Genomic DNA, 25,985 nt, shown 5'->3' with positions numbered 1-25,985 from the left:
CTTAAAAAGACAAAGGGAACAGTCTCCATGAGAACCTCTATCGCACCAACCGTAAAAAAAGAAGCCTTCAGCGAGCACAGACAATCCTCACCGGCATGGTCATAGGGCCCAAGGCAAGTGAGGTTTCTGTCCAGTGGGTGAAGAATGCCCTCCTTGAAGGTCACCATGTGAATCCCCAAGACTTGAAGGGCAGCATCAAGGATTCCCTCTTGGCCTTCAGCCAGGTAGTAATCCCTTACTCTGACTGGAACAACGGCACTTCATACTCCTGTATGTTTACCCGCACAGCAGGCACCGTGGAGCCCAGCCAGAGGCCTGAGGAGAAGTCCCAGGGTGGAAGATGATGCACACCCCTTCCTCAGCATCACAACCTCTTTAGCCTATCCCAGATTCAATAACTTCCATGTATCCATGTTTGGCCTAAGGCTGAATAAAAGTGAGCAAACTCACTCTCTTGATGTGATCACTTGATTGAGGTGGTGGGTGGGTTCTGGAAAGAAGTGGGGAATGGATTGATCTCCCTGCAAAATCGTGTTGAAGTTTGATTATTGTAGAAGCAAAGTGTGTTTAGCACATAACCATGAAGTTCACCTTTGGCTAGTCACTGTCTCTTAGCCTATCCTTCCTCACCAGGGTTTAGACTCTCCCCAAGCACAGAGTTTTGTGTCTCTCCCCCCCCCCCAGCAGAGCATTTCCTATAAAAAGAAAGGTGAGTGGAGTGACAACAATTCCTTTTGCTGACCAAGGTCTTCTGCCTGTTGATCATGTTTACCCAGCATCAGTTGACCTAGATGAACAGGTGGTGCAGTTCTGTTGGAGGCAGATTTTCATATCCTTGCCCTGGTGGTCCAGTCCACACATTAAGGAGCCACGTAGCTAGCTGAGATTCCTGCTTTGAAGGGGGTTGGACTAGATGACCCTTGGGACCCTTTTCCATGATTCAAGGGGAAAAAATGCATGGGAAAGAGGGTCAGAGAGAAGGAGAATCACAGGGGTGTAGAGATGAACGGATGGCAGACAAAAGCAAGAAGTGAAGGAGCGAGGTGGAAAGCAGAGGTTTGAATCCAAGGCATTTTTTAATTCAATGATTTTAAAATCATGACTAAGCTGCTTTATATTTAAAAATAACACAGTTAAGGAGTGCAAAAGGACAATGTGCTGATGCTGTGAAGCATGTATGAAAAATACAGAAGGTAGGCAAACCCTTCAGAATAACCCTCTCAAGAATTCCTGTGTTCATCAGAATGTCACCATAGCCCTTTCTAGATGCTCCTGCTTGTCCTTCTTTCAAGACCACCATTTCCTAAATGCTGCCTGTCCATCAGGTATGTCTAAATCTAATAACTGTTGCCTCTCCTTTTGTCTCATACTAACCCCCACCAGAAACTTAAAAAGACAAGGCGAATGGTCCCCATGCCAATTTCTATTGCACTGCGAAGAAACCAGCCTTTAGCAAGCACAGACAATGCTCACCGGCTTGGTCACAGGGCTCAATACAAGTGAAGTTTCTGTTCAGTGGATTAATAATAATAATAATAATAATAATAATAATAATAATAATAATAATAAATACCCCACACATCAGGCTGGGCTTCCTCAGCCATTCTGGGCAGCTCCCAACACAATTAAAAGTACAACAAAACATCAAACATTAAAAAACCTCCCTAAACAGGGATGCCTTCAAATGTCTTCGAAAAGTCAGATAGTTGTTTATTTCCTTGACATCTGATGGGAGGGCGTTCCACAGGGAGGGGGCCACTACCGAGAAGGCCCTCTGTCTAGTTCCCTCATTGTGGGTCAGCATGTGAACACCCGAGTATTGAAGGACAGCAGCACGGTTTCCCTCTTGGCCTTCAGCCAGGTGATAGTTTCCTACTCTCACTGAATCAATGACACCATGAAGCTCACCCAGAGGCCTGAAGAGAAATCCCAGAGTGAAAAAATGATGCACACCCCTTCCTCAGCATCGCAAGCTCTCCAGCCTATACTACTTCATTCCCTTCAGCCTATCCCAGATTCAATGATTTCCATGCTTCATCTACAGATAAATAAAATGTCAATATCTCTCAGGTTAATGTACATCACAGGGGTTCTGTAATGATAATATAGAGAGGCGTAGTAGTGTGTATGCTAACTTCAGCTCTTTGGAGAAACGGTGGGATACAAATCAACACTAGATGAAGCATATCCTACTGTATCTATCCCATCTGGGGGCAAATTTCTGGTGAATGGGGCATGGACCAACTGTCACTTTTTAGATTAGCAAATGGAATGTCCTGTATTCTTCTTATTCTGCCATAGTATGATAGAAAGCTTATGCCATTCGTATATAATATTAAAACGGTAGTTTCAAAATGCCGCCATTGAACGTGTTGATTTCTGTTCCTTCCTGAGTGCAGTTCCTATGGGGATCTCTTAGCCACCTGCTACTTATTATTATAATGCTGCAAGGAACAGTGGAGAGTCATTATCAGATCTCGAAAAAGGAATTAACAGATTTGCTTTGGGGGTGGGGTTGAGGAACAGCACTCAAATGGTAAAGGGCTAATCACTGGCCTCCTGGGATCATGGAAGCCCCTATAATTTGTTCCAACTGCCCAAAGCTCCAAAGACTTGCCAGAGGATACTAGAAAATGATCAACCAGTAAACCTGAAAATTGATAATTACCGCCCCCCCCAGCAATGTACACCCGAAAGTAGGTGAAAAGGCGGGCAGGGCTCCATCACTTTCCTTTCATACGTTTCCCCTTTTATTCCACCTTACATGAGCTAACCTTGCTAGCACTTAAGGCATGCATTGGTGTCTCAGTCAAAGACATAGCTGATGTATTTCTCTTAAGAGATGTGTTAGCAGAATTAGCCACCCACCTATGTAGACTGTTAAGTCTGGTAGTTTCTGTTTCTGTACAGAGGAGATTCTCAATCTAGAGGGATGCTTTGCTGACTGGATGTTGTGGCTTCTTATAGCTCTACCTTTGTTGCTTCCTATGGGATACAAAATAGATACTCTGGGGTGTCCCAGAAATGATCCCCACCCTGTTCCACATGAGTGGTTCCAGCCAGGAGCTCTCTTCATTGGTGGAATTGCTTCTCAGTTAGTTTACCATTCTCATGAAGTTTCATACAGTGAACATCCTTCTCAGAACCAGCTTGATGTTCCAGAGTAAGAAATTGCTTCGTTTGCTCTGCATCTTTTGTAGCTGCTCAGATTACAAATATATTTTTTCTGTAAATGGCAGAATGTTAAGTGTGTGTGTGTGTGTGTGTGTGTGTGTGTGTGTCCGTCCGTGTGTGTGTGTGTGTGTGTCTCCGTCCATGTGTGTGTGTGTGTGTGTCCTTCTGTGTGTGTGTGTGTGTGTCTCCGTCCGTGTGTGTGTGTGTGTGTGTGTGTGTGTGTAGGTTTGGTTGATCCCCCCCAATAGAATCTATTAGAAATTCCCAACACTGTGATATGATAGAAGTAAACATACTCATTATACAAAGGGATGAACAAATTCTACCTCTATATGCAGAATGGTGACAAAATTCTACCAGCACATCCTTGCTTTGGCATTTGCTGTGAACGAAAGCAATGAGAATCCAAAGTTCCTACCCAATGTCACACTTGGATTCCATATCTATGATAGCTACTACGATGCAAGGATGACTTATCGTACCACTTTGGATCTGCTCTTCAAAACAGATAAATTTGTTCCCAACTACCAGACACAAAAAAACAGACACAAAAAGTTCATGGCTACATTGGTGGACTTGGCTCTGATACCTCTAATCAGATATTCCTACTCAGGGCCACGTGAACAATGACTTCAGCTGAATGCTATTTAACTCCTTAAAGTTACTCAGTATTTAACGCCCCACCCTGGTCTTCTGTAGAGATTTGAACTGTCAGAGAATCTAACAGATAATGATCAGCACTCCTGCCAAACTAGAAGCCTCCATGATTCTCTGGGGAGAAACCATGACATTTAAACCTTTGTAGGGATTGTAACCTGGATATAAATGAGAGAGGAGTTAGAGTTACTGAGGAGGCTTACAGATTCATTTTTAGACTTCCGGAGGCGGCGCGAAACAGCAATGGCGGTCCTCTTCGAGCTGTGAAGAGGGGCTCCGCGGAAAAGGGTCGTCCGCTACGGCAAAGCGGAGACCCGTTAAGAAAACCCACAGGTAGAGTGAGCCTGTGGTCGTGGGACTCGGCGGGCACCAAGAGCGACCTCGGAAACGAAGAAGGGACCCCGTAAGGGGCTCCGGAACGTGGAGGGGGGTAGCGGTGCTGTGAGTTCATCGCTCTTTCCGCGGAAGTGAAGCCGCGCGGCTGCTGCTGATGAGTGCTGACCTTTCTTCCCTGAACATTCGACTTCAAACAACTTACTCGTGAGTAAGATCTTTGAGATTTGGGAATCTAAATTTCTGAAATTCGGCTGAAAGCGGGAGACGTTAAAAAGGAAGTCCGTCTTCCGACTCTGTTTAAAATACCAAGCAAAGAGCTATAAAGCTGAAGCGCTGAGAGGGGTTTTAAAAGAAGTTGGAGTATTCCTTGCAAATTCGGATTAAAGTGCATAAAAGTAAAGAACTTTTTCTTTATAAGTGGATATAGACAGCGACCTCTTCCCTTTCTATTCTGGATTACAAAGTTTCAAAACCCAGCTCCCGGACTGTCTGGATACAAAAAATCATCAGATTGCGGTAACTGTATATAAAACTTTGAAGCTACATTGGGGCTATTTTTGAGGTTACAAATAAGGAACTGTTGCATGCACCACTGTAAAGAACACCTATCCTCTGCTAGTTAAAGTGAACTTTTGAAGGTCCTACCCCTTGGTTTTTGGTTTTTCTATTAACTTTTAAATTTTGGAACTTAATGGTGGAAACTTTTTATTTCCTTCTCCTTAACTTTTGGGGAGCTCCCCCTACTGGATTGTGGAATATTTAGTCTCTGGGAACTGCAGGTTGTTTTTGTAAGTCTTCTGCCTGGATGTTTTTCTTTCGGTTTGTCTTTCCCATGGGATTTACAATTTGACCTTGATACATGGACAGCTGTGGAATGAGTGGTGCTGCAAAAACAAGAGCTGCCAAAAAAGCAAAACAATCTGAGCTAGTACAAACAACTTTGCCTGTGCAGCCTCGCAGATCATCTGTTCCAATTGTTACCGGTCTGCAAGAAGGAGAATCTAAACAGCCAGCTTTTCGGGACATGGCTGCAGGAGGGCTGGACCCTGTATCTAAAGAAATATTGGACCAGCTGGCTGCCTTAAATAAAAAAGCAGATGAACAGGCCTCTAAGTTTGACCAAGTGACAGCTACAATTAACAAATTGACTGACCAAGTTACTCAAAATTTACAGGCTATTGGAAATTTGCAATCAACAACAGTAGAAAATCGTAAATTAGCTGAAGAAGCAAATTTAAAAGCAGACCAAAACAAAAAGAGGATAGAGGAAGTAAGAGGAGAAGTAAGGCCACTGAGCAGACAGATCATTGAACAGCAAGCCTATCTGTCCATGGCAGAATTGAAAAATCGGGAAAGCAACCTTAGGTTTAGGAATATACCAGAACTTGAGAAAGAAGATTTGATTGACTACTTGACGGCGGAAATATCAAAGTTCTGGGGCATTGCAGAAGATAAGGACTTTAAAATTGTCACCGCCTTTAGGCTGGGAAGAGTGGCTAAGAAGGATAAACCAAGAGATTGCCTGGTCATTTTGAGATCCAAGCAAGAAAAAGATAATATACTCGGCCTTCATTTTAAAAATACATTGGTGATTCAGGGTAGGACAGCAGAAATCTTCAGAGACATACCGAAACAACTGTTGGATTTAAGAACTACATATAAAGACCTCGCAAGCCTATTGAGAAACAACACAATTCCTTATAGGTGGGAATTCCCTCAAGGACTATCTTTCAGTATTAAAGGGAAAAAAGTGAGAATTAGATCAGCAGAGGACCAAGAAAAGTTCCTGAACGATTACGGGGAGGACCTTCGGAAAGGAGTAGCAGGTGCCTGGCCACCACCTCCGCCTGGTGCAACACCTCCAGATCTGGACGACAAGAAAGACACCCCTATTGGCTAACAATTTGATTCAAGATGTCTCTGCAGCTACTCAGTTGGAATATTCACGGTGCAAATTCCCCTGAGAAAAGGAAAAAGATCTTTCACATATTGAGAAAGGAACAAGTGGACATTATTTGCCTACAAGAAACACATGTAACTAGGCTCCATAGGAGAGTTCTAATCAACAAAAGATTAGGTCAAGAATTTGTTTCTTCAGACAAAGTTAAGAAAAGAGGAGTAGTGATTTATGCAAAGGAGAACCTAGCACCAAAGTTTATATTGAAAGATGAACAAGGAAGAATTTTGGCGATTGAAATACAAACACAAGGAGAAAAATTTTTGATAGTAGGAATATATGCACCAAATGAGGGGAAATCGAAATTTTATAAAAAGCTGCATGAGATAATGCTGGATCATATAGACTATACCAACATCATTTTGATGGGAGATATGAATGGAGTTGTCTCTACACATATGGATAAGTCACAAAACCAAAATTTAACCAAAGATGGCAGACTACCCAAATCTTTTTTCGAACTGACAGACAATATGGACTTGATCGATATTTGGAGGACAAAAAACCCACTAGGTAAAGAAGGGACTTTCTTTTCTGAGGCCCACCTTTCATGGACAAGAATCGACCAAATTTGGATAACTAGAGGGCTGGCTCCTAAGACTAAAAAAATAGAGATCTGCCCTAAAACTTGCTCCGACCACAACGCTTTGAAAATGGACTTGAGACTTATGCCAGCTGGATCCTTCAGATGGAGAATGAATGACACTTTGTTTAGAGATCAGGAGATTGTGAAGAAGGCCCAAAAAACGTTGAAGGATTATTTTGAAATTAATATGAATACTTCGGTGGATAAGAAAACAATCTGGGACGCAAGCAAAGCTGTGATGAGGGCTAGCACCATAAAATACTATTAAGGGCTAGCACCATAAAATTCTATTAAGAAAAAACTCTGGAATGGGAAAAAAGACAAGATATTAGAGAAGATACGAGATGGTGAAAAGAAGCTTAGACTCAATCCAAAGTCAAAAGAAGTGTTAAGAGAAATTAAGTTTCAACAAGCACAATATGCCAAATTGATAAATCAAGAAGTTGAATGGAAAATTAAACAAATGAGACAAAGATCGTTTGAATCAGCAAATAAATGTGGAAAATTATTAGCATGGCAGTTGAAAAAGAGACATAAATTGAACTTTATCACCAATTTGGAGGTTGATGGAGAAAGTATTCAGAAACCAGAAGAAATTAGAAAGTGTTTCCAGAGATATTTTAAAAAACTGTTTACTCAAGGCCCACAGGTGGAGGCTGAGATTATTCAATTTATAAAAAGTAATGGATTGGAAAAATTATCTCAAGATAAACAAACAACCCTGAATTATAGAATAACACAACAGGAAATTGAAAGTGCCATTCAGAATATGCAATTGGGGAAATCTCCAGGCCCAGATGGACTCACCTCCAAATATTATAAGGTTTTAAAAGACTACCTGATTCAGCCATTAATGGAGGTTTGCAATCAAATTATGGAGGGGAAGGGGGCGCCGGAATCATGGAAAGAAGCATTCATCACCTTGATACCAAAACTGGAATCTGAAAAGACTCAACTCAAGAATTACCGTCCTATTTCGCTCCTGAATGTGGATTACAAAATTTTTGCTGATATTTTGGCAAGTAGATTTAAAAAAGTTTTGAATGAAGTAATTCATAAAGACCAAGCAGGCTTTCTCCCTGGTAGACATTTGTCTGACAACACTAGGAATATTATAGACGTTCTGGAGTTATTGCAGACAAATATGAACACGAAAGCTGTATTAATTTTTATAGATGCAGAGAAGGTCTTTGACAATATATCTTGGAAATTTATGAAGAGAAATCTGGAAGGGATGGGAGTGGGAAGGGCGTTTCAAAATGGTATAGAAGCAATCTATTCAGAGCAAAAAGCTAAATTAATAGTAAACAATGTGGTGACAGAAGAGTTTAGAATTGAAAAAGGAACACGACAGGGGTGCCCCCTATCACCTCTGCTATTTATTTCGGTCCTGGAGGTATTGTTGAACTTGATTAGGAAGGACCAGTCGGTGGAAGGAATACAGGTCGGAGGCAAACAATACAAGCTGAAAGCTTTTGCAGATGATCTAGTTTTAACATTACAGGAGCCAGAGTCTAGTACAAAAAGAGCTTTAGAATTAATTCATTAGTTTGGTCGGGTGGCGGGATTCAGGCTGAATAAACAAAAAACAAAGGTCTTGGCGAAAAACCTGACTTCTTTAGAAATAGATGGGTTTCAGAAGGAAACGGACTTAATGGTGGCTAAAAAGGTGAAATACCTGGGGGTTAATTTGTCTGGGAAAAATTTGAACTTATTTAAAGACAATTATGAAAAATGTTGGACAGAAATTAAAAAGGATCTAGAAATTTGGTCAAGATTAAAACTTTCCTTGTTGGGAAGAATTGCAGCTGTAAAGATGAATGTATTGCCAAAGATGTTATTTTTGTTTCAAGCCCTGCAGGTCGTGGACAGAGTGGAGTGTTTTGGAAAGTGGCAGAAGGACATCACGAAATTTGTCTGGCAGCGCAAAAGGCCCCGAATAAAACTTAAAATATTAACAGATGCAAAAGAAAGAGGGGGGTTTGCCCTGCCGGACTTAAGGTTATACTATGAGGCAGCATCCTTCTGCTGGCTGAAGGATTGGTTTCTGCTAGAAAACACTGATGTCCTAGATCTGGAAGGGTTTAACAACGCTTTTGGATGGCATGCATACTTATGGTACGACAAGGCAAAGGTCCATAAATTGTTTAAGAGCCATATTGTCAGGAAAGCTTTGTTTATTGTCTGGACTAAATATAAGGACTTACTTGAGAATAAGACGCCGAGGTGGCTATCACCAACGGAGGCCAAGGCCCCCAAATTACTTAATATGGAGAGTGGCTGGGCAAAATATTGTGAGATAATAGAAAAAGTTGGAGACAATTGGAGGCTGCAGAGTTTAGAAAAAATAAAGGACAAGGTGCGAGATTGGTTTCACTATGCCCAAATTCAAGAGATTTTTAAAAAAGATAAAAAGATTGGTTTCCAGGTGGAAAAATCAAAATTAGAGACAGAATTACTTGAACCTAAGGCGAAAGTGCTTTCAAGAATGTATAACCTGCTGCTTAAATGGAACACACAAGACGAGTTAGTTAAATCAGCTATGATAAAATGGGCACAAGATATTGGATACAACATCATGTTTGAAGACTGGGAAAAGTTATGGAACACCGGTATGAAATTCACGGCATGTAATGCCTTGAAAGAAAACATTATGAAAATGATATATAGGTGGTACATGACCCCAGTCAAACTCGCAAAGATTTATCATTTGTCTGATAAAAGGTGTTGGAAATGTAAGGAAGCTGAAGGAACATTCTTTCACCTCTGGTGGACATGCCCAAGGGTGAAGGCATTCTGGGAAATGGTTTATAATGAGTTGAAAAAGGTATTTAAGTATACCTTTCACAAGAAACCAGAGGCCTTACTCCTGGGCATTGTGGGCCAGGGAGTGATAAAGAAGGATAGAACTTTCTTTTTATATGCAACTACAGCAGCAAGAATTCTTTTAGCTAAATATTGGAAGGCACAGGAGCTACCCACGCTGGAAGAGTGGCATACGCAACTGATGGATTATATGGAACTGGCTGAAATGACTGGCAGAATCCGAGACCTGGGAGAAGAGGCAGTGGAAGAGGACTGGAAAAAATTTAAGGACTATTTACAAAGACATTATAAGTTATATGAATGTTGAGAATTTGTTAAGTCTTTAGATAACAAGCTTCAGATGTCAAACTTTGATTTTGCTGGAATTTAAGTTATGATCGTGAAATGACTAAAGTCTAGGGTAAGGTTTCTATCCTTAGGACTATTGGAAATGTGAACCAATAATATTTACCCTAAATCCAAAATACAATTGATGAAAGTATAAAAACACAGGAAACAAGGTATTAATTTGCTGTTAACTTTCTTTATTGAAAAAGATGCAGGGGATGGAGGATGTGGGGAAGTCCAGTGGATTATGAAAAATCGTTTGTAAAGTCTGATTTTTTTCTTGTCTAATAATCTTTCTTTTTTTTCCTTCTGTAAAACCGCTTTTGCTGGACCATTGACGATGTATTTGACCTTGGAAAAAAAGCAATAAAAAATATTATTAAAAAAAAAACAGATTCATTTTTAAAGCAGTTTTTCAACCACTAGTGATGAATGTGAATGTTACAAGACAGGGGCTCCTCTACTCCTTGGGGAACATGTGTCATTGAGAGGAGCAATATTTCCTGACCCAAAAGCAGAATGCAGGTAGAAGAAGACAGGCCGAAAGAAACCAGTCTCCTTTCAAAATCCTTGAACGTTAAACAAGAAAGTGGTGGTGCCGGCTGCAGAGAGAACCAATTCCTTGCAAGTGAAGAACGTACCTTATGTAGCACTGGTAAAAGTGCCAGTTCCACATACTGTATAGGGATGTTTTACAAGAATAAGGGGCTCAGACAAACATTAGCCAATCAGTGCTCCCTCATCACAAGGCAGCAGAGAATTAAGGTCACAATGTTCCTTCTCCATTTTGCAAATTCTGCATCTTGTCCTCTAAAGAAGATAAGGGAAGAAGATTATATATTTTGTTTTCTCATGTTGTACTTTGATGTTCTGAACTGCCTGTGAGCTGCTAATGAAGTGTGCTAAACAAATTAAATAATAACAATAGGCGAACTTCCCCATAGCTATTAGGATTTCCCACAAATCCCAATTACACTCAAGTTTCTGGAAGGACTTTCTGAGAACCTCACAGAATAGCCTCTTCTTGGATTGTCTGGGTGGAGCTACTGATGGGAAACATATCTCACCAAAGTCTCCCAGGATGCTATATAAGCAGGCCTGGTGGCCCACATGCCATTCACACTGAATCCTAAAATGTGGGCCAAGATCTTCTTACCATTTGTGGGACTCCTTTGCGGGGCCAGCCTGCCACTGACTTCTTCCCAGGCTGATACAGGTGAGTTTGCTTCTCTTTCCTTCCTCTTTGCAGTCTTCTCATGCATCTACCTGAAATCTGAGCATCTGGAACCACCATTAGAAACAGAGCAATAACAACCCTTGGATTCTCTTCCTCCAACCTTTCAGCTTATTTGCCAGCAGTAAACGGGATAGTCATTCCAAAGGGACAGATCCCATGGTTCCAAAACAAAAACCCTTTTATTAAGATTTGTAAGTGCCTGTTTCTGTGTGCGGCGATCTTTGTAGGTTTAGGGGACAGAAGAGACATTCTTCTGATAGGGGCAAAGAAGGCAGGGCTCTCACAAACTATGCAGCTGAAATTATTTAGCTGAGATTCCTGCATTACAGGGGGATCTTCTATCAGGGAGGTTCTATCTATACAGGGAGTGCAGCTATCATCAAGCCTACACTCCGTCTACCTGGGATGGTCATCTTCTTCCACCGAGCGTGCAGCTTAGGGAGGGACGCACATGAAACAGGGGGACACCTGCCTAGCCAGCCAGGTCAGTCAGATCAGCCCTGGCGATCAATGGGGTGACAGATGTCTCAGTCGGATCACCCTCACATCCGTCTTGAGACGTCTCCTGGGGCTCCCAAGTTCAATCATGTATGAGACAATGTGTCCAGAACTAGGTATACACACGATGGAATATTGGGTGTGGGCTAGCACCATAAAATACTGGTTGCATTTCCATTTTGTTGCCAACCTTTAAGTCTACTATCTGACCTACTTACGGACTCTGATAAATCCAGAAGTTCCAACTCTTACATAGGAAAATCAGATCTATTGGTATTCAAATCAGATCTTGAAACCCTTGTATAATTTGAGTGAGCAATATATTTATTGCAATATTCAAACCAGATTAAGGTACACTGGGGGGGGGGACAACATCACGTCAGGTGTAAATAAAATTTGCTCCCCCGAGATAACAGGGTCACATGTCTCAAAATTAATAATTTCTTTTTTTATCAGAAGCTACTATTTTAATAGGTTTACTTCCTTTTGGAGAAGAAAATATACATTCTATTAAAAATTCATTTTGACTCAACTTTTGGAGGCATGTGATTGCACATAAATTATAAAATGAATAGATAAGGCTATAATCCCAATATCTGTCAAAATTATTTTCCACTGAGCTCATTTCTTTTTTTATATAATAAATTTTTATTAGTTTTTCGATACAATCATACAATTTTATCCAAATTTTACCTGATTTTAACAAAATACAAATTTTTGACTTCTTCAACTTCTCTGGTAATCATCCATTTTTACCCTTCAGTACGCATTCCTTTAATTGCATTGCCATTTGTCTTCCCTCCCTTTTCTATTTTCTTTCAGCAATACCTCTTAAAATTTTACAGTGCTTCTTGAAACCCCACTAGCATTGTTTGCACCTCACATATCTTTTTCAGATAATCTACAAATTTTCCCCAGTCCTCGATGAACTTTTGGTTTCGGGCATATCTTATTTTCCCAGTCACTTTGTCCAGTTCCGCATATTCAGTCAATTTCATTCTCCATTCTTGAATCGTCAGTATTTCCTCTTGTTTCCATTTCTGAGCCAATAGAATTCTTGCTGCCGTAACTGCATACTGGAAAAGTTTACAGTCTTTTCTTCTTATGTCTTTTCCTGTAATCCCTAAAAGAAAGGCTTCTGGTTTCTTAACAAAAGTGTATTTTAGCATCTTTTTCAATTCATTATATATTGCTTCCCAGAAAGTCTTTACTCTCTTACATTCCCACCACGTATGGTAGAATGTTCCCTCTTTTTCTTTACATTTCCAACACTTGTTACATGTTTTATACATTTTTGCCAATTTTACTGGAGTAATATACCATCTGTAAAACATTTTCATTACATTTTCCTTCAACCCCATGCATGCAGTAAATTTTAAACTTTCCTTCCATAATTTTTCCCAATCTTCAAATTGAATGTTATATCCAAAATCTTTGGCCCACTGTATCATTACCGATTTAACCTCTTCATCTTTCGTAAACCATTCTAACAATATCTTATACATTTTTGACAGAGTTTTATATTCATTGTTTATTATCTCTGTTTGGAACTTTGAGTCTTTTTCTGCATATCCACTTTCCTTTATATCTTTTTTAAACATTTCATTTACCTGAAAGTAATGCAACCAATCATACACATAATCTTTAACATATTCGTATGGTTTTAGTTTCCATTTTCCTCCTTCTTTAGTTATTAATTCTCCGTATGTGGCCCATTTCCCTCTCATATTAATTTTCTTTACACTCATAACCTCTAACGGAGATAGCCAATGCGGAACTCTTGGCTCCAGAAGGTTTTTGTACCTGTCCCATACTTCTATTAATGAACTCCTGAAAATGTGATTCCCAAATCCTTTATGAACTTTCTTCTTATCACACCATAAGTAAGCGTGCCACCCAAATCTGTTATCAAAACCTTCTAGGTCCAATAATTCCATATTTTCTAATTTAATCCATTCCTTTAACCAGCAAAGACAAGCTGCTTCGTAATATAATTTCATGTCTGGCAGGGCGAAGCCTCCCCTTTCCTTCACATCTGTTAGTAATTTATATTTTATTCTTGGCTTCTTGCCCTGCCAGATATACCTTGAAATCGTTCTTTGCCAATCTTTAAAAATCCCTACCCCCTTAATAACAGGGATAGTCTGAAATAAAAACAACATCTTTGGGAGCACATTCATCTTTATCGTAGATATTCTGCCCCAAAAGGACAGTTTCATTCTACCCCACATCTCCAAGTTATTCTTAATTCCATTCCACATCTGAACATAATTATTCTGCAACAGGTCAATATTTTTAGGAGTCAACCAAATTCCTAAGTATTTTACTTTCTTTACCACCTCTATCTCTGTCTGTTGTTGCATTGTTTCTATCTTACTATACTCCATATTTTTCACCAATTATTTTAGTTTTTTTCTTATTCAATCTGAAACCGGCCACTTTTCCAAATTGTTCAATCTCCTCCAATACTTTTTTGACACTCTCCCCTGGTTCCTCCATCGTTATAACCAGATCATGGCAAAGGCTTTTACTTTATATTCATTCTGACCTACTGACACCCCTTTAATTAATTTATTTTGTCTGATTGTGTTTAACAAAACCTCCAGGACCATTATAAATAAATGCCTTGTTCCTTTAGATATTTTTATATCTTCTGTAACCACATTGTTAACTATCAGTTTAGCTTTCTGTTCTGTATATATTGCCTTAATTCCATTAAAGAAGTCTTTTCCCACTTCCATATACTCTACATTTTTCAGCATAAAATCCCATACAATATTGTCGAAAGCTTTTTCAGCGTCCACAAACATCAGTATCGCTTGTTTCTCATTTCTGGCAGTCAAATATTCCAAAATATTAATTATATTCCTTACATTATCTTTCATTTGTCTGCCTGGCAAAAAAACTGCTTGATCTTTGTGGATAATATTTGTTAAAATCTTTTTCAGTCTCTTCGCCAAAATTCCTGCAAATATTTTATAGTCCGTATTCAACAAAGAAATAGGCCTGTAATTTTTAACTTGAGTCAAATCAGAGTCTTGTTTCGGGATCAAAGTGATGAATGCTTCCTTCCACGTTTCTGGGATTTCTCTTACTTTTAAGATATTGTTCATAACTTCTTTCAATGGAAATAGCAAGACATTTCTCATTTCTTTATAATATCCTGAAGTAAATCCGTCTGGTCCCGGGGCTTTACCTCTCTTCAATTCTTTTATCACCTCTTTAATCTCTTCCATTTCTATTGGGGTATTCAGCTGGTCTTTTTGTTCTGTCGGGATCTTCTGCACCTTTTTATCTTTCAAAAAAATTTCTATTTTCTTTAAGTTATTTCTCTCTTTAGTTTTGTATAGTTGCCTGTAAAAGTTCAAGAATCCTTTTCTGATTTCTTTCGGGTTAAAAATCTCTTCACCATTTACAATAATTTTGTTGATCGTATTCTGTTCTTTTCTCTTTTTAATTTGCCAAGCAAGTAGTTTTCCTGATTTGTTAGCGAACCCAAAGTTTTTCTGTCGTAGTCTCTTTATATTCCATTCTACTTCTTAATTTATCATCATTGCAAATTGGGTTTGTAGAGTCTTAATTTCTTGTTTAATTTTCACATTATTTGGTTTTTTAATTAATTTCTGTTCATTGTCCATAATCTGCTTTAAGATTTCCTTTTCCCCTTTTTCTCTATGTTTATTCTTCAATGAGTTCTGTTGTATAAAAAATCCTCTCATAACTGCTCAAAATTAATAATTTCTATCCAACTCAGGCCTTTATCTTAGCCCGACTGAATGCTTTTCCTTCAGCTTTTCTCAAGGGCAGATTTTTAAACATCCCCAGAAATGATAGACATTGTGGATGTTCTTTGAATGTGCCAGACACTGTAGAACGTATCCTTTTCTCCTGTCCATTTTACAACCTGCGATGCAAACGCATGCTGCCCCCCCCTTTTTTGAGTAGTCTACCATCACGGCACAATGAAAATATCTGATTCTATCTGTCTGACATTAACCCGGAATTAACTGCAAGGAGGGCTAAGGTTTTGTTAATAGTATCTCTTGGAGTGCATGGAAATTATTGAATCTGGGATAGACTGAGGAGGGAAAACTGGGATAGGTTGAGAAAGGGGTGTGCATCACTTTTCACCCTGGGATTTCTCCTCAGGCCTCTGGGTGGGCTCCACGGTGCCTGCTGTGCGGGTAAATGTACAGGAGTATGAAGTGCCGTTGTTCCAGTCAGAGTAGGGGACAACCACCTGGCTGAAGGCCAAGAGGGAATCCTTGATGCTGCCCTTCAAGACTCGGGGATTCACCTGGTGACCTTCAAGGAGGGTATTCTTCACCCACTGGACAGAAACTTCACTTGCATTGAGCCCTATGACCATGCCGGTGAGGATTGTCTGTGCTCGCTGAAGGCTGCTTTCTTTATGGTTGGCACGATAGAGGTTCTCATGGAGACCCTTCCCTTTGTCTTTTAAGTTTTGGGTTGGAGAAAGTATGAGAGAAAGAGAGAGGCAACAGCTATTAAGTTTAGACATACTCGATGGACAACATTTATGACACAATTTAGTGCTGATTATTTTCTGCTGAATTCTCTGACAAACATTTTTAATCTGAAGATAGAGGGTGTAGATCCTTAATGAAAGCTTTAAGGAGCAAAGGGGATTTAACTGAAGTTCTTGTGTGTGTGAACCTGAGTAGGAAGATCTGTGGCACATACATGGGGCTTCCTTGAGCTGGATGAGGATACGGTAGGGTAGTGGAGATTCCAAGAATATTTACACAGCTCCTTTCCCCAACATATTTAAAGAAAGCGCCCAGCACAAAAAGCATCCCAGCATTCCCAGAGAAGGTATTGGTGTATAGGCTGGGTTTGAAAACCAAGGATAGATAAAAACTTCCCATATTCAATGATACCATCTCTGCACAGTTGCTCCTGGAGCAGCTAACTAGGTACGGAGCTCCTTAAATGTGTGGACTTGGCCACCAGGGCAAGGATACAAAAATCTGCCTCCAATAGAAGGGCACCATCTGTTCATCTATGTCACCCTATGCTGGGTAAACATGATCAACAGGCAGATGAAGGTTAGAAGGATCCTTGGCTGAAGCTGGGAATGGTTTTTAATGGGGGTGGAAATTATTGTGGGAGACACCATGGCCCCTGCAGGGTATACAATCTTTCCTTTCCTTCTCCTATTGTTACCTTCTAATAAAAACCTGCATTTAGTATTGTTCAAGAACGGTGAAAACCTTTCTGCAGAAATAAGAGGAAAATTACCGATATCATGGCAACTGGTGGGGAAAGTCTTATCTCAACAGGCCATAATGGAAAGCAGAAATAAATTTCTGAATTAAGGAGGAAGCAGTCTTGCAATGGTCAGTCCCTGAGAGGATCTTAAGCAATCTGGAAACAATCATCCCACTCCCAAACCATGCTTTCAATGGAAAACGAAGTGCCAACTGTGTCAAGAGTTTTTACCTTCAGGTTCATTGACTTTTGTTTCGGACTCAGAGAGAGATACTTGACAGATGAACTTCACCAAAACGACTTGTAGTGAAACTCTGATTAATGATATGCTACCAATGCTTGCACTTATGATGCCGGAGGTGTTACCTGATTGGCCACCTGCCTGCCACGTAATCATCATGCCTTCGGGGACAGAGCCAGAGAGAGTGCACACCAATATTGCACCTAAGGGAACAAAATAGATAGATAGACAGACAGTCAGATGAAATTCCTGGTTTTTTAATGACTTTATATTACTGTTTTTATGGTTTTTCCAATTTTGTTTTACAGTTTTTATGTTGCTTAGTGCACTGTTTAAGATTTAAGCAGCTTAGAAATGATTTCCCCTTCATGGATCACTGCCTTGCCGTGAAATTCCTGGTTTTTTTAATGACTTTATATTACTGTTTTTATGGTTTTCTGATATTGCTTTAAGATTTAAGCAGCTTAGAAATTATTTAAAAATCAGCAAATGAATAAATGCCGTAGGTTAAAACCTCTGCTTTTCGTCTCACTCCTTCCAGTCTTCTTTTGTCTGCCTTCTGTTCTTCTCTACACCCCTGTGATTTTCCTTTCCACATTCAGAGAACATCCACAATGTCTATCATTTCTGGGGATGTTTAAAAATCTGCCCTTGACAAAAGCTGAAGGAAAAACATTCAGTCGGGCTAAGATAAAGGTCCTGCTTTGGACAGAAATTATTAATTTTGAGATATGTGACCCTGTGATCCTTGTCTGGAGGTGGGAATGGTTTTTAATGGGGGTGGAAATTATTGTGGGAGACACCTTGGCCCCTGCAGGGTACACATTCTTTCCTTTCCTTCTCCCATTGTTACCTTCTGATTAAAACATGCATTTAGTATTGTTCAAGAACAGTGAAAACCTTTCTGCAGATATAAGAGGAGAATTACTGTTCAGACCTCCACCGGACTGATTCCAGTTTCAAGTTGTGTCTTTAGCCAATACTAGCACCAATATCATGACAAAAAAAATTCCTTCCAGTAGCACCTTAAAGACCAACTAAGTTAGTTCTTGGTATGAGCTTTCGTGTGCATGCACACTTCTTCAGATACACTGGAAGTGTGCATGCACACGAAAGCTCATACCAAGAACTAACTTAGTTGGTCTTTAAGGTGCTACTGGAAGGAATTTTTTTTGTTTTGACTATGGCAGACCAACACGGCTACCTATCTGTAACCAATATCATGGCAACTGGTGGGGAAAGTCTTATCTCAACAGGCCATAACTGAAAGCGGAAATGAATTTCTGAATTAAGGAGGAAGCAGTCTTGAAATGGTCAGTCCCTGAGAGGATCTTAAGCAATCTGGAAACAATCATCCCGCTCCCAAACCATGCTTTCAATGGAAAACTAAGTCCCAACTGTGTCGAGAGTTTTTACCTTCATGTTCATTGACTTTTGTTTGGGACTCAGGGAGGGATACTCGACAGACGTAGTTGTCTCTCCGCGAAAAGGCTTGTAATGCAAGGCTGAGGTATAATGTGCTACCAATGTGTGCAGTTATGATGCTGGAGGTGTTATCTGATTGGCCACCTGCCTCCCACGTAATCATCATGCCTTTGGGGACAAAGCCAGAGAGAGTGCACACCAATATTTCACCTAAGGGAACAAAATAGATAGATAGACAAACAGACAGGCAGATGAAATTCCTGGTTTTTTAATGACTTTATATTACTGTTTTTATGGTTTTTCTGATACTGCTTTACAGTTTTTATGTTGCTTAGTGCACTGTTTAAGATTTAAGCAGCTTAGAAATGATTTCCCCTTCATGGATCACTGCCTTGCCGTGGCGAAGGGGCTTGAATAACTCAGAGAAGCTATGAGCTATGCCGTGCAGGGCCACCCAAGATGGACAAGTCATAGTGGAGAGTTTTGACTAAACGTGATCCACCTGGAGCAGGAACCGGCAAGCCACTCCAGTATCCCTGCCAAGAAAACTCCATCGACAAAGACAACAGGCATATAAAAGTTATCATGCTGGAAGATGAGCCCCTCCGGTCCGAAGGCGTCCAACATGCTACTGAGGAAGAGCGGAGGATAAGTACAAGTAGATTCACAGCTGATGAAGCGGCTGGGCCAAAGCTGAAAGGATGCTCAGTTGTGGATATGCCTGGAAGCGAAAGGAAAGTCCAATGCTGTAAAGAAAAATATTGCATAGGAACCTGGAATGTAAGAACCATGAACCTTGGTAAGTTGGATGTGGTCAAAAATGAGATGGCAAGAATATTGACATCCTGGGCATCAGTGAACTAAAATGGACATGAATGGGCAAATTCAGTTCGGATGACCATCATATCTACTACTGTGGGCAAGAATCCCGTAAAAGAAATGGAGTGGCCCTCATAGTCAACAAAAGAGTGGCAAAAGCTGTACTGGGATGCAATCTCAAAAATGATAGAATGATCTCGATACGAATCCAAGGCAGACCTTTTAACATCACAGTAATCCAAGTAACACCAAAGAAGGATGTTCTTCTCATTATAGGGGATTGGAATGCTAAAGTAGGGAATCAAGAGATAAAAGGAACAACTGGCAAGTTTGGCCTTGGAGTTCAAAACGAAGCAGGGCAAAGGCTAATAGAGTTCTGTCAAGAGAACAAGCTGGTCATCACAAACACTTTTTTCCAGCAACACAAGAGACGACTCTACACATGGACATCACCAGATGGGCAGCATCGAAATCAGATTGATTATATTCTCTGCAGGCAAAGATGGAGAAGCTCTATACAGTCAGCAAAAACAAGACCTGAAGCTGACTGTGGCTCAGATCATCAGCTTCTTATAGCAAAATTCAAGCTTAAACTGAAGAAAGTAGGAAAAACCACTGGGCCGGTAAGATGCAATCTAAGTCAAATCCCTTATGGAAGTGAGGAACAGATTTAAGGATTTAGATTTGGTGGACAGAGTGCCTGAAGAACTATGGATGGAGGCTCGTAACATTATACAGGAGGCAGCAACTAAAACCATCCCAATGAAAAGGAAATGCAAGAAAGCAAAGTGGCTGTCCAACGAGGCCTTACAAATAGCGGGAGAGAGAAGGTAAGGAAAATGTGAGGGAGATAGTGAAAGATACAGGAAATTGAATGCAGATGTCCAAACAATAGCAAGGAGAGACAAGAAGGCCTTCTTAAACGAGCAATGCAAAGAAATAGAGGAAAACAATAGAATGGGAAAAAGCAGAGATTGTTTCAAGAAAATTGGAGATATGAAAGGAACATTTCGTACAAAGATTACCATAATAAAAGACAAAAGTGGAAAGGACCTAACAGAAGCAGAAGACATCAAGAAGAGGTGGCAAGAATACACAGAGGAACTATACCAGAAAGAAATGGATGTCTCGTATACCCCAAGTAGTGTGGTTGCTGACCCTGAGCCAGACATCCTGGAGAGTGAAGTCAAATGGGCCTTAGAAAGCACTGCTAATAACAAGGCCAGTGGAAGTGATGATATTCCAGCTGAACTATTTAAAATTTTAAAAGATGATGATGTTAAGGTGCTGCACTCAACATGCCAGCAAATTTGGAAAACTCAGCAGTGGCCAGAGGCTTGGAGAAGATCAGTCTACAGCCCAATCCCAAAGAAGGGCAGTGCCAAAGAATGCTCCAACTACTGCACAATTGCACTCGTTTCACACGCTAGCAAGGTTATGCTTAAAATTCTACAAGGCAGGCTTAAGCAGTGTGTGGACCGAGAACTCCCAGAAGTGCAAGCTGGATTTCGAAGGGGCAGAGGAACCAGAGACCAAATTGCAAACATGCGCTGGATTATGGAGAAAGCTAGAGAGTTCCAGAAAGACATCTACTTCTGCTTCATTGACTATGCAAAAGCCTTTGACTGTGTCGACCACAGCAAACTATGGCAAGCTCTTAAAGAAATGGGAGTGCCTGATCACCTCATCTGTCTCCTGAGAAATCTCTATGTGGGACAAGAAGCTACAGTTAGAACTGGATATGGAACAACTGATTGGTTCAAAATTGGGAAAGGAGTGCGGCAAGGCTGTATATTGTCTCCCTGCTTATTTGCAGAATTCATCATGCGATGATGAATTCTTATATGCAGAATTATCTTGCGAAAGGCTGGGCTGGATGAATCCCAAGCCGGAATTAAGATCACCGGAAGAAATATCAATAACCTCAGATATGCAGATGACACAACCTTGATGGCAGAAAGTGAGGAGGAATTAAAGAACCTTTTAATGAGGGTGAAAGAGGAGAGTGCAAAATATGGTCTGAAGCTCAACATCAAAAAAATGAAGATCATGGCCACTGGGCCCATCACCTCCTGGCAAATAGAAGGGGAAGAAATGGAGGCAGTGAGAAATTTTACTTTCTTGGGCTCCATGATCACTGCAGATGGTGACAGCAGTCACAAAACTAAAAGACGCCTATTCCTTGGGAGAAAGGCGATGGCAAACCTGGACAGTGTCTTAAAAAGCAGAGACATAACCTTGCCAACAAAGGTCCGTATAGTTAAAGCCATGGTCTTCCCAGTAGTGATATATGGAAGTGAGAGCTGGACCATAAAGAAGGCTGATCGCCGAAGAATTGATGCTTTTGAATTCTGGTGCTGGAGGAGACTCTTGAGAGTCCCATGGACTGCAAGAAGATCAAACGTATCCATTCTTAAGGAAATTAGCCCTGAGTGCTCACTAGAAGGACAGATCGTGAAGCTGAGGCTCCAATACTTTGGCCACCTCATGAGAAGAGAAGACTCCCTGTAAAAGACCCTGATGTTGGGAAAGATAGAGAGCACAAGGAGAAGGGGACGACAGAGGACGAGATGGTTGGACAGTGTTCTCGAAGCTACAAACATGAGTCTGACCAAACGGCGGGAGGCAGTGGAAGACAGGAGTGCCTGGCGTGCTCTGGTCCATGGGGTCATGAAGAGTCGGACACGACTAAACGACTAAACAACAACAACAACAACAGAAATGATTTAAAAATCAGCAAATGAATAAATGCTGTAGGTTAAAACCTCTGCTTTTCATCTCACTCCTTCCAGTCTTGCTTTTGTCTGCCCTCTGTTCTTCTCTACACCCCTGTGATTTTCCTTCTCTCTGACCCTCTTTCCCATGCATATTCTCTTTTTGTGGAATCATAGAATTCCAGAATTGGAAGGGACCCCAATGATCATCTAGTCCAGCCCCCTGTAATGCTTACTTACTTCCTTCATGAAAACTTTTCTAAGCTTTACAAATATTGGGCATCCTAAAACATTTAAAATATATACAAATAAACAGCCATGTAAAATATATAATGATGAGGAACTTCACTGGGATTTCTTCCCGCTAAATAGTGCCATTTAGCACTCCAAGAGATACTATTAGCAAAACCTCAGCCCCCCTTGCAGTTAATTCCAGGTTAATGCCAGACAGATGGAATTTGATATTTTCATTGTGCTGTGATGTTAGACTACCCAAAAAAGGGGAGGTAGCATGCGTTTGCGTAGCAGGTTGTAAAATGGATAGTAGAAAAGGATAAGTTCTACAGTGTCTGGCACATTCAAAGAACATCCACAATGTCTATAATTCCTGGGGATGTTTAAAAATCTGCCCTTGACAAAAGCTGAAGGAAAAACATTCAGTCGGGCTAAGATATAGGTCCTGAGTTGGACAGAAATTTTTATTTTTGAGATATGTGACCCTGTTATCTTGGGGGAGCAAATTTTATTTACAACTGACTTGAAGTTGTTTCCCCCCAATGTACCTTAATCTGTTTTGAATATTGCAAGAAATATATTGCTCACTCGAATTATACAAGGGTTTCATGATCGGATTTGAATACCAATAGATCTGATTTTCCTATGTAAGAGTTGGAACTTCTGGATTTATCAGAGTCCGTAAGTAGGTCAGAGAGTAGACTCAAAGGTTGGCAACAAAACAGAAATGCAACCAGTATTTTATAGTGCTAGCCCACACCCAATATTCCATCATGTGTATACCTAGTTCTGCACACATTGTCTCATACATGATTGAACTTGGGAGCCCCAGGAGACGTCTCAAGACGGATGTGAGGGTGATCCGACTGAGACATCTGTCACCCCATTGATTTCAGCTACATAGTTTGTGAGAGCCCTGCCTTCTTTGCCCCTATCAGAAGAATGTCTCTACTGTCCCCTACAAAGATCTCAGCACGCCAAAACAGGCACTTACAAATGTTAATAAAAGGGTATTTGTTTTGGAACCATGGGATCTGTCCCTTTGGAATGACTATCCCATTTACTGCTGATAAATAAGCAGAAAAGTTGGAGTAAGAGAATCCAAGGGTTGTTATTGCTCTGTTTCTAAGGGTGGTTCCAGATGCCCAGATTTCAGGTACATGCCTGAGAAGGCTGCCAAGAGGAAGGAAAGAGAAGCAAACTCACCTGTATCAGCCTGGGAAGAAGTCAGTGGCAGGCTGGCCCCGCAAAGGAGTCCCACAATTGGTAAGAAGATCTTGGCCCACATTTTAGGATTCAGTGTGAATGGCATGTGGGCCACCAGGCCTGCTTATATAGCATCCTGGGAGACTTTGATGAGATATGTTTCCCATCAGTAGCTCCACCCAGACAATCCAAGAAGAAACTTGAGTGTAATTGGGATTTGTGGGAAATCCTAATAGCTATGGGGAAGTTTGCCTGTGGTTATTATTTAATTTGTATACCATCCTTTATTAGCAGATCACAGGTGAGGATGTTTCACCCCTCCCATTGCAAGAACCTGCTGACAATGTTTCAGAAAGGGGGGGGTGGATTTTGCTCATCGCTTCTTCCGCTCCTGCCTGTGGGAGTCTGAGTGTTATCTGTATATAGATAAGGTGACTGCTCAAGCAGCTGTAACACTCATGCAGTCCAGCGTCTCCGATTAGTCTTTAGTTAGTTTATGCAGTAGCTGTAGAGAATAAAAGAAGTTATACTTCAGAGCTGTCATTCGTGTGGTTCATACTCTGCTGTGCTCCGATGTTTGGAACTGAGTTTGGTGCTCACTGTTTCTAAGGGTGGTTCCAGATGCTCAGATTTCAGGTACATGCATGAAAAGGCTGCCAAGAGGAAGGAAAGAGAAGCAAACTCACCTGTATCAGCCTGGGAAGAAGTCAGTGGCAGGCTGGCTCCGCAAAGGAGTCCCACAAATGGTAAGAAGATCTCGGCCCACATTTTAGGATTCAGAGTGAATGGCATGTGGGCCACCAGGCCTGCTTATATTGCATCCTGGGAGACTTTGGTGAGATATGTTCCCCATAAGTAGCTCCACCCAGACAATACAAGAAGAGGCTATTCTGTGAGGTTCTCAGAAAGTCCTTCCAGAAACTTGAGTGTAATTGGGATTTGTGGGAAATCCTAATAGCTATGGGGAAGTTCTCCTTTTGTTATTATTTAATTTGTATGAGAAGGAAGATTGTGACCTTAATTCTCTGCTTTTTTATATATATATAATATTTTATTGAATTTCTTTTCTTACAGACAAAGATATAAAGCTTAGGAAAAAAAGAAAAAGAACAAAGAGAGAAAGAAATATATAAAAAATCCAACTTTCCATAATTTTTTTTTTAACAATCCAACTAGACTTCCCCACATCCTCCAAACCCTGTGTTCTTTGTAATAAAAACGTCAGCAATTTGTTACTTTGTTTCATAACTTATTGTAACTTTCAATTTATCATGTTTCTAAGTTCATGTTTTGTATCCCAATTCTTATATACTTAAAATAAACATGGTAAAATTATTTCATGATTCCGCCTCTTCTTTCTTATAGCTTAATTCTGAGTTCACATCATCAAGTTACTGAAGCTAAATTTTCCTAATCGTGCATTTTTCTTAACATTCATACAGCTTATAATGTTTTTGCAAATAGTCCTTAAATTTTTTCCAGTCCTCTTCCATTGTTTCCTCTCCCAAGTCTCGGATTCTGCCAGTCATTTCAGCCAGTTCCATATAGTCCATCAACTGCGTCTGCCATTCCTCCAGCATGGGTAAATCTTGTGACTTCCAGTACTTTGCAATAAGGATTCTTGCTGCTGTAGTAGCATACATAAAGAAAGTTCTGTCCTTTTTTAACACTTTCTGGTCCACCATGCCCAGAAGCATGGCCTCTGGTTTCTTGGGAAAGGTATACCTAAATACCTTTTTTAACTCATTATAGATCACTTCCCAGAAGGCCTTCACTTTTGGGCAGGTCCACCAGAGGTGAAAGAATGTCCCTTCAGCCTCCTTACATTTCCAACATTTATTGTCAGACAGGTGATATATCTTAGCAAGCTTGACTGGGGTCATGTACCACCGGTATATCATTTTCATAATGTTTTCCTTCAAGGCATTACATGCTGTAAATTTCATTCCGGTGTTCCATAACCTTTCCCAGTCTTCAAACATAATGTTGTGCCCAATATCCTGTGCCCATTTTATCATGGCCGATTTAACTATCTCGTCCTGTGTGTTCCATTTAAGCAGCAGATTATACATTCTCGAAAGTGTCTTAGTTTTTGGTTCTAACAATTCCGTCTCTAGTTTCGATTTTTCCACCTGGAACCCAACCTTTTTATCTATTTTAAAAACCTCTTGGATTTGAGCATAGTGTAACCAATCTTGCACCTTATTTCTTAATTTTTCCAAGCTCTGCAACCTCCAATTGTCTCCAATTTTTTCAATTATTTCCCAGTATTTCGGCCAATAGGCCTCCATGTTAAGTCTTTTTCGAGCCTTGGCCTCCACCGGTGATAGCCACCTCGGGGTCTTACTCTCTAATAAGTCTTTATATTTTGTCCAGACCATAAATATTGCTCTTCTGACAATATGATTTTTAAACAATTTGTGAACTTTAACCTTGTCGTACCACAAATATGCATGCCAACCAAAAGCATTATCGAACCCTTCCAGATCCAGGACATCAGTGTTTTCCAACAGAAA

At 40.5% G+C, this 25,985-nt stretch overlaps 1 protein-coding gene and 1 gene segment (V, D, J or C); one reads left to right on the top strand and one right to left on the bottom strand.

Annotated features, from left to right (window-relative positions):
• Window positions 1-25,985, top strand: part of LOC309355865 (uncharacterized protein) — a 121,965-nt gene that overhangs the window by 25,198 nt on the left and 70,782 nt on the right. For 2 of the 7 annotated variants that reach the window (XR_014162586.1, XR_014162587.1), the window contains one exon: window positions 62-450. The exons of the other annotated variants lie outside the window; for them this stretch is intronic. The gene's annotated coding sequence lies outside the window, so the exon portion shown is untranslated. Of the gene's footprint in view, window positions 1-61; window positions 451-25,985 lie in introns of those variants that run through there. 7 annotated transcript variants of the gene reach the window in all.
• Window positions 15,656-24,243, bottom strand: LOC309355845 (Ig alpha chain C region-like). The segment is given in 4 exons: window positions 24,156-24,243; window positions 18,488-18,706; window positions 17,197-17,274; window positions 15,656-16,005 (listed from the first exon to the last, which is right to left on the bottom strand).

The sequence above is a fragment of the Podarcis melisellensis genome, assembly GCF_964234715.1.
Source record: "Podarcis melisellensis genome assembly, chromosome: 13".
NCBI classification, from domain to species: Eukaryota; Metazoa; Chordata; class Lepidosauria; order Squamata; family Lacertidae; genus Podarcis; species Podarcis melisellensis.
The sequence above is the reverse complement of the archived record's forward strand: the minus strand, read 5'-3'. Positions and strand labels throughout refer to the sequence as shown.